Source organism: Cupressus sempervirens, chromosome 7 (assembly GCF_028749045.1).
Source record: "Cupressus sempervirens isolate cs-2001-9-10 chromosome 7, ASM2874904v1, whole genome shotgun sequence".
Lineage (NCBI taxonomy): Eukaryota > Viridiplantae > Streptophyta > Pinopsida > Cupressales > Cupressaceae > Cupressus > Cupressus sempervirens.
Window position 1 is genome coordinate 380,407,657 of NC_143124.1, and position 8,633 is coordinate 380,416,289.

An 8,633-nucleotide genomic window follows, 5' to 3' on the forward strand; every position below is an offset into this window, starting at 1 on the left:
ATTTGCTTAGTTTTATGTCATGTTCATATAGAGACCTTAGAAGCCCACTTTACATTAAATTTTTGTTTGCTAAATTACTCCCAATCAACAAAGAAATACAGGAAAAAGATAAGTAGAGATCATCTACATTGAATTTACTTAATTCAAAATAGTATAGAAGTGTAAATGCTGAAAAAACACTTAATCAATTCTTAGCGAAGTTACACAGCTATGCAACGAACTATTCGTTAATATAAAATAAAATTTCAATAAAATTCTAAAAGTTTGAAGTACAAAAATTGTTTCAAGTGTTCCTTTGGGTAAGATACGCTTTCTATTTTCATGTTTACGCATTTCGTCAACACAACACAACAAAAATTGACTATAAGAAATATTGTGTCAGAAATGAAGTGAACAAAATTAACTAAAAGCCACCAAATTAAGGCTAAATTTATATATATTTCTTAACTTAGTTTGTTTCCTCGATGTCAAGAAGACCCTCAATCTCAAAATTAATCGTAATTATTTAAGCTGTATATGAAGCAGTTGACCCACTTCTCAATTTGGATACCTTTTGTTTTCATGCAGAAGCAACTAGCAGAAGTAGTGTATGTCGATTCTGAAGTTTGTGATTATGCAAATAGAATCCCTTATTTATGTTTACTCTTGAGAGGAGGAGCTGAGAAATTAACATGTACGGGGTCTGCAAATTGCTTCTCTTGCTTTCAATATATGTTTGTGGATTTGCTATACGTTTGCTTTACTGTGTAACTTAATGTCGATTATAATTCTTCCCTCCATTAATAAGCACAAGTCATGATCACCTTCTCATTCCTAATGGTTTCTAGTTCATATTGGTGGAATACTCCTTACTCATCTCCTCATTTTTATTTCTTAAATCATAAGCTCTTTCACAATTCCTCCCACCAGTACCTCTTCCTTTCATTGTAACTTGAAATTTGGTGTTTAGTTTTTCTTTTACCTACAATATCGATTGACAAATATGTTCTATTTGAGTCAGTCTCATCTAATTTATCTATTAAATACTTGGCTACAATCCATTCATACAATGGGCTGTTTTCTCCTTCATGCTCTTTCACTTACATCTTTTAATAGTAACCTTGAAGAACACTTCTATGTACTCTTTCATATTCTCGATCGCTTCTTCAAACATTGCTTGTTGAAAGAACAAAAGTGAAAGAGAATACAAACGAACTATATCTTTATTTTTCTCACGATCTGATCTCATCTTATTGTTTTTTCTTTTACCCTTCCATTACAGTGTAATTGTACTCCTCTCTAAATTTGTACATCTTTGACCGTCATAGAATGTTCTACCTCAAACTCAAATAATTCTTCAATATTATTGATCCAAGGAAATAGTTCCTTTGCTTCAACATTTGTGAAAAATTTAGCAAATTCAATTGTCAACCTTTTTGAAATTTTGGAGACAAACTCATTCTAATAGTACTATTCTTCCTCTTAAGGGACATGACACCATAATGGAATTGGTTTTCACAATTAAACCACAACCTTATTTATAATCTAAAAAAACAACAAACTTTCAACAAATCTTAATTTTGGTTGGTCAATCTTAATTTTGGTAAGCATAAAAATACCCTAATGACAATGTTTTTTATCTTGTTTTATTTTAATACTAAAGTCATTTCATTTGTACACTACTTGTAACATGTCCAAATGAAAGTACATAATATTACTATTTTAAGTTTTATTATATAAAATTAATTAATTAATAGTTAAATTATGTTTTATATTATTATCAAAATTAAAATTAGAAATTTAATGAAAATAAATATTTAATTTTTAAATCATAATTTTAAAAACAAATATCACTTATCTTTGTATTTTTTTGACCTTTTTTAAATTTATTTCAATTATTATGTTTTTTTACTTGAAACAAGATTTAATTTTTAATATTTATATATTTACTTATAACATACAAATATAAACATTTTAATAATTATTTTATCTATTCATTTGAAATTAAAAGATTGATAAATATAAAATTATTATTAAACTCAATTATATAACAATTTTTTAAAATAAAAATAATAATAATTTTTTAATATTTTATCAATTTAAAATGTTAATTGAATAAAAAATATTTACATATCTTAGATATATTTTATTTTATCTTAACTTTTGAAACTTGATTTTATTGATAATTTTATAAATTAAAATTTAGCATTAATATTTTTAATATTGTTTAATTTTATTTTGAGTATTTTATTTCAACTTACTTTATTGTCTTAGTTTAAAGTCAAAATCTATAACTAAATAATATAATATCAAACTACTAATTTCACCTAATACTAACTCTAAATAAATATTTTTGTATTAACTTTTGTTATATTACTTTTATGTTCATTTCTCTAAATTCCTTGTACTATGTAAAGATTGTATACACTTGTATATTGTTGTTTCCTTTTCTTCTCCAATTTCTATAGTTTTACACCTTTTCAAGCAATATAAGCTTTAGGCAAGTATCAAGATAAATAAAAGGAATTGATTTTTTATTCTTGAAGGAAAAAATATCTTTGACATTCTTTGAATTCAATAATTTAATTTTGTAAGAAATGTTATTTCCCTTTTTTTATGAATAGGCATTTCAAATCTCATTTTCAAGAATACAAACACCTCTAGTTTAGCTTTCCAACCCCTTTTGCAAATAGCCTTAGGACACTACCTTATTTTGAAAAAGATAAATTATCTATGAAATTGGAGGTCCCATGACACATCATCATATGTCAATGATAGCTTACATTCCTCTTTGATAATAGTTATGATATAGTAGTTTCTCCTTTGAAGTTCCAATCTTTTTGTCATCATGCTTTATTTATGGGAGTACCTACAATTCTTCAATCCCCTTATTTTCATTTTTTATTATTCATTTTAACACTTATAAGAATACACAATTCTCCTATTCAAATGTTTGAATCTATTTGAAGTTGTTAATGTTAGTGTAATTTCAGTTCGATAAAATGTATATACATATATATAAATGATAGGATCAAAGTGCATGTTCATTAATCGGTAAACTCAACATTAACAATACTGTAATTTGGAGGTTGGGTTCAGATGAAATACTTTAATGTCCATTTGTATAATCTATTGAAGTCGCCAATGCCCAGCAATCCAGTTATAATTATAATTTAATTTGAAATGGTTTTCATAATAATCATCATCATTGGTATTAAAAAAAAAAAACTCATTGTCAGAGCTTGACAGGATCAATAATGGTAACATGATTCTCAAAAGCGTGGCATCACAGAATGCCACTATTGCAAGATGTCTACAATAAATTTGTTCAAAGACTAAGAAAATTTTAGGAAATGTAATTGGTTGGGGTAGAGTCAACTTGACCTTCATTTCCATATTATCGTTGCTAATCTTGATAGGGGAGCCTTGGAACAAGACATGGACATATCAAAGTATAAAAGCTTAAAAGAGTATGGAAAATGAAATATTGGAAGTTGAAGTGGGGTGAACCCACAATAATGGGTTCCACTTTAGTGGGATGAACAAAAATGAAAAAAAATACAAAATGAGAAATTGAGTTTACCATGTGTTCGCGCGAACTTTTTTTTTAATCATGTTTGTGCAAACATATTTCTTATGTTCGCGCGAACATATGTGATATATATGTTCGCGCAAACATGATTTGCATGTTCGCGCAAACATACGTTCACGCAAACATGTTTACCATGTTCGCGCGAACGCCATGTTCGCACGAACATGCAAAATCACAAAAATTTTAACCTTTTTTTTTTTTTGCTCTTTTGACTGCCATAGTTGCAGGAGACTGATCTTCTACTGTAAAATAAAAAATGTCAAAATGTGCTGCTCGGAGCAAGCTTTCCAATGACTATAATTTTATTACATAATTTAATCATTAAGACTTTCAAATATGAGTTTAACTCATTATAGGTTCATTACTGATTGAACATCAACCGACTTTGACACCTCGGAAAAAAATAGTAAATTAGGTCAAATTTTTTTTGAAAAATATGGAGGCACTGGCTTATTGAGATACCTTTCTATTCAAAAAAAAAAAAAAATAGTTTATGATAAATTGACTTCAAATTATCTGTGTCAAATGAAATGTATGTCTGAATTACGGTTCATGTCACTTCAAAACTTCATAAACTATACAATATTCAACAAAAATAAATCAAACCAAATGCAGACACTGGATATTGATGTTACAAATCCAACGTCGAAAGAATTACTTCATTATCATTTCTAGAAAAAAAAGTTGTGTGTCAAACGGACTGTCACTTTTTAAAATATTGAATTTTATTATGTACCACTTTTTGGAGGAGATAAAAAAAATTGACATAAATAAATTTTTTTTTTAGATTAAAAAATATGGTTACAAAGTAGGAACAAAGTACTCAAAATCACTAGTTTATGTCATCTTGAAATTATTTATAGTTTTGGAGATATAGTCACTTGAACGTGACGTTTGTTGCAAAAAAAATGATTTCAGTGTCAAAATTGGTCAAAAAGTGGAACCCATTATTGTGGGATCACCCAGTGGTATTAGAGAAAGAAACACAACATTAGAGGTATTTCAAAGAAAGGGTGTTGTGTATGGCGAGAAAGATCAAATATCCCCTCCCACTGGGAGAAATCTTTAGAAGATCAAATATCCCCTCCCATTGGGAGAAATCTTTAGATCATTTTGATCGAGTGGAAAATTATGGAAAATATAGACATTATCAACAACTATGTTTTAAGGTATTCAATTTTTCCTAAAATTGCACTTTCCTAACAACTCTTCATTGACTACGAAAAACATTTTTGGAAATTTGAAAAGCTTCAACCCGATCCCCTATTTCTATATACTTGAAGGAGAGTGGTATTTTTTAAGTTGGGCACTTTTACAAATTATCAATTTGGTTCTAAAAGCCTACATGTATCTAGATAAATTACTGAAGGAAGTTGAATATTATAGCAACTGAGTATGTAGCACTCAAGTTCCTAAGTTCTATGGGGGCTTTAGGGACTTTGATTATGATAATCTTGTGATTCTTTCCTAGAGTTGAAAGCTTGTTCTAATTACTTCTAATTAATGATATAAGCTCATTGTTTCTTGATTATTACATTTATTTACATATTGTAATCAATAACTTAACTATATCCATGCATGTGATATAAGAGTTATTTGATTTATTATGCTCTTGTTCTTTTTCCTTAATCCCTAGAGATGATTCTTTGTAATGAAGAAAAGTAGAGTAGAAAGAAGTGTTGGAAAATGCAATTCAAACAATTGTTATATTGTCATTGATGTCAAACCTTACTAGCAGACATTTACTAACAGTGTAGAGTGTCATATCGGTTGATTGATGAAGAGGATTTGATACGAAGAGATAACTAGATGAATTAGTGAAGTTGTTGTAGGAAGAGGAGTGAAGATGATGGAATAACAATGGGCATTTGATTTAATCTTTGACAAGATAATGTGTTGTTTAATCATCATATGAAGTGAAGAAGACAATTGAGTTGAAGTATAGAAGAGTAGAGTTGAAGCAAGTCAAGAGGCATAGCATTGTTGAGTGAGACTTTTACTAGGTTAATGAGTAGAAAATTAAGGAACTCAAGAAATAGTTGAGAAAATAGTATTAGCAGAGTGGTATTTATGGTCGAGCAAGATGAAGTAGTAATCGAGCATGGTGAAGATCGAGTGATGTAGTGTAAGCTGAGTGATGGACAAAACATTAGAGATTGAGTAATCTGGAGATGACCAAGCAAAAGAACACTATGGTGACTGAGTGTCAACAAAATGACACTTTGTGGAAGAATTGGGATTTGAGGCCAACATAGTTGAATTTTTGGATTGGTCAAAAAGCATGAATTGTTAAATTAAAGTATATCTTAATAAACATATGTGTGTGTGTGTGTGTACACAACATAGTTTTAAATATTGTTATCTAACTAAGCTATACTTTAACACTCCCTCTTAGATTAGGAGGATAAACATAAATATTTTTTTAAAAATATCAATGAAATTATTTATGTATAACACAAAAGAAGTCTTTGATCAGAAGACTTCCTATATAATATCATATAAGTATTAGCCAATTAGAACATTGGCATAGGACATTCACCAATTCCTACTTGACATTATGTGACATGAGTATTGGCCTATCAGAATATCAATCAAATGATATTCACCAAGTACTCTTGAGAAATGGCCTATCAAAACACCAACTGAATGATGTTCACCAAGTACTCAATGTGGTATTAGCCTATCAGAATATCAAGGCAAGATATTTTGTAAGTACCAAAAATATATCTATACAAACAACTTGTAGATAGTCAATTTAATGACATCTAATTCCTAGTTATTGATCTATAAGATAAAGCCTTTTCATGAAACATTTACACAAAATGTATATCTTCATGATACAAGTTATTGTAAGATCGTCATCTTTCAATAACTTCTCCAAGTAAAAGTGAAAAACATTTGAAAGTCATCACTTTCAAATGATAAGACAGGTTTAATATGTTCATAACATTAATAGTATAATAAATGTGAAATAATCAATTATTTTGAGATATTTTCTCATAATCTACAACCATACCAAGTTCCTTACAAAAATGTTCCACTTTTGTCTTCCCAAGTGGTTTGGTAAAAGTGTCTACAATTTGATTCTCTGTACTAATATACTCCAACTCAATCACATTCTTCTCAACCATGTCTCAGATATAACGATATGGTATCCCAGTATGTTTTGATCTATTATGGAACATTAGATTTAGAGATAGTTTGATACAACTCTAGTTATCATAATAGATAGTGGTTGGTGGTAGAGACTTCCCAAATAATCCAACTAGAAGTTTCCTTAACTATACTACTTCCTGGGCTCCCATAAATGCAGCTATAAATTTAGCTTTCGTGGAACTCTGAGATACTGATGATTGTTTTCTACTTAACCATGATATCGTTGTTGATCCCAAGGTAAATCAACATCCTAATGTACTTTTCCGATCAATATAGTTTCCTACCAAGTCAAAGTTGGTATATCCACTTAGATTTAGTTCAGTGCATTAGTGTATTTTAGACCATATTCAACTGCACCCCAAAGATATTTGGGAATGTGTTTTGTTGCTACTAAATGAACTTGTATGGGTTCATATATGAACTAACTTAGTGCATTTAATGCATAGCATATATTAGGTCTTGTATTTACTAAATACATCAGTGATTCAATAATTTTTTGATAGAAAGTAAGATCAACATTCTCAGACTCTTCAATTGCTTCTTTTGTTTTGTGTAGATTTATTTCCATGGGTGTCTTCATTGGCCTTTTGTCCATAACTCCAAATATTTTAAGTATATCTAAGGTATACTTCCCTTGATTTAAGATGATCTCTTTTTCATGTTGCCATACTTATAGACCTAAGAAATAATGTAATAGTCCCAAATCTTTCATGTCAAATTCAGATGCAAGATCTTGTTTAGATTTGTCAATTAGGTTATCTTCTCCTTTAATCAAAAGGTCATCAACATATAAAACCAAAAATCAACATATTCCCTTGTAGTGTACTATGAAGTATAGATTAGGATTTGCATTATTTTTGGAAAAACCAAGTTTAGTTAAGTGGTGTTCTATTCATTCATACCAAGCTCGGGGAGCTTGTTTTAGTCCTTGTAGAGATTTATTTAATTTACATATATGTGATTGTTTATTTTTTAAAGGAAATTCTGACATCCATTTGATGAATTTTCCATCCCTTGGATGCAGCAATGACTATGACAGTTTTGACTAAGGTATATCTAGCTACTGGGGAAAATGTTTCTTCATAGTCGATCCCTTCCTTTTGAGAAAACCCCCTTGCAACAAACCTAGCTTTGTATTTGTCAATACTTTTGTTTGCTACATGTTCAATCTTGAATAGCCATTTGGATGATATAATAGATTTTTTTGGGTCTAGGAGCAATATCCCAAACATCATTTTTTAGGATGAGGTTATGTTCTTCTGTCATGGCATCTTTCTAGTTTTGTTGTTTCGTGGTTTCTATTACATTAGAAGGTCTTGACTTAGATATTTCACTCATCAATGAAATTTAGCTGGAAAATATGTTAGGTCATTTCCTTTCTCTAATTAATTCAATAGGAGCTAAACTATTTTATATGATTAGTTTTCTGGCCCATATTGGTATTTTGTTTTCTTTAAAAGTATGGCATATATCCATGGGTTTGGTATAATTATCTTCATCCATTGAGTTCTCCCTTACAAAATTAGCGCCTAAAACTTCTAGAGTTTCTTCACTATTTGACTCATTTTCATCTTTGGATCTTTTGTAGGCAGTATCTTCATCAAATATTACATCTCAACTTAATTCAATGTTTCTCTATCTAGGGATTTATATATGATAAACTTTAGAGATTTCACTATATCCTACAAAAATTCCTCTTTTCCCCAAAGGTTCTAGTTTTTTCCTTTTCTCCCTAGGAATGTGTATGTAGACACATCATCCAAATATTCTTAAGTGTTTAAGATAAGGTTTCTTTCCAAAAAAATATTCTTCAAGGGTTTCAAGATCAAGATATGAGTGTGGACATCTATTTTGGATGAAAAATGCAGTATTTGAGGCTTCACCCCAAAGAAAAGTTTCAAGGTTT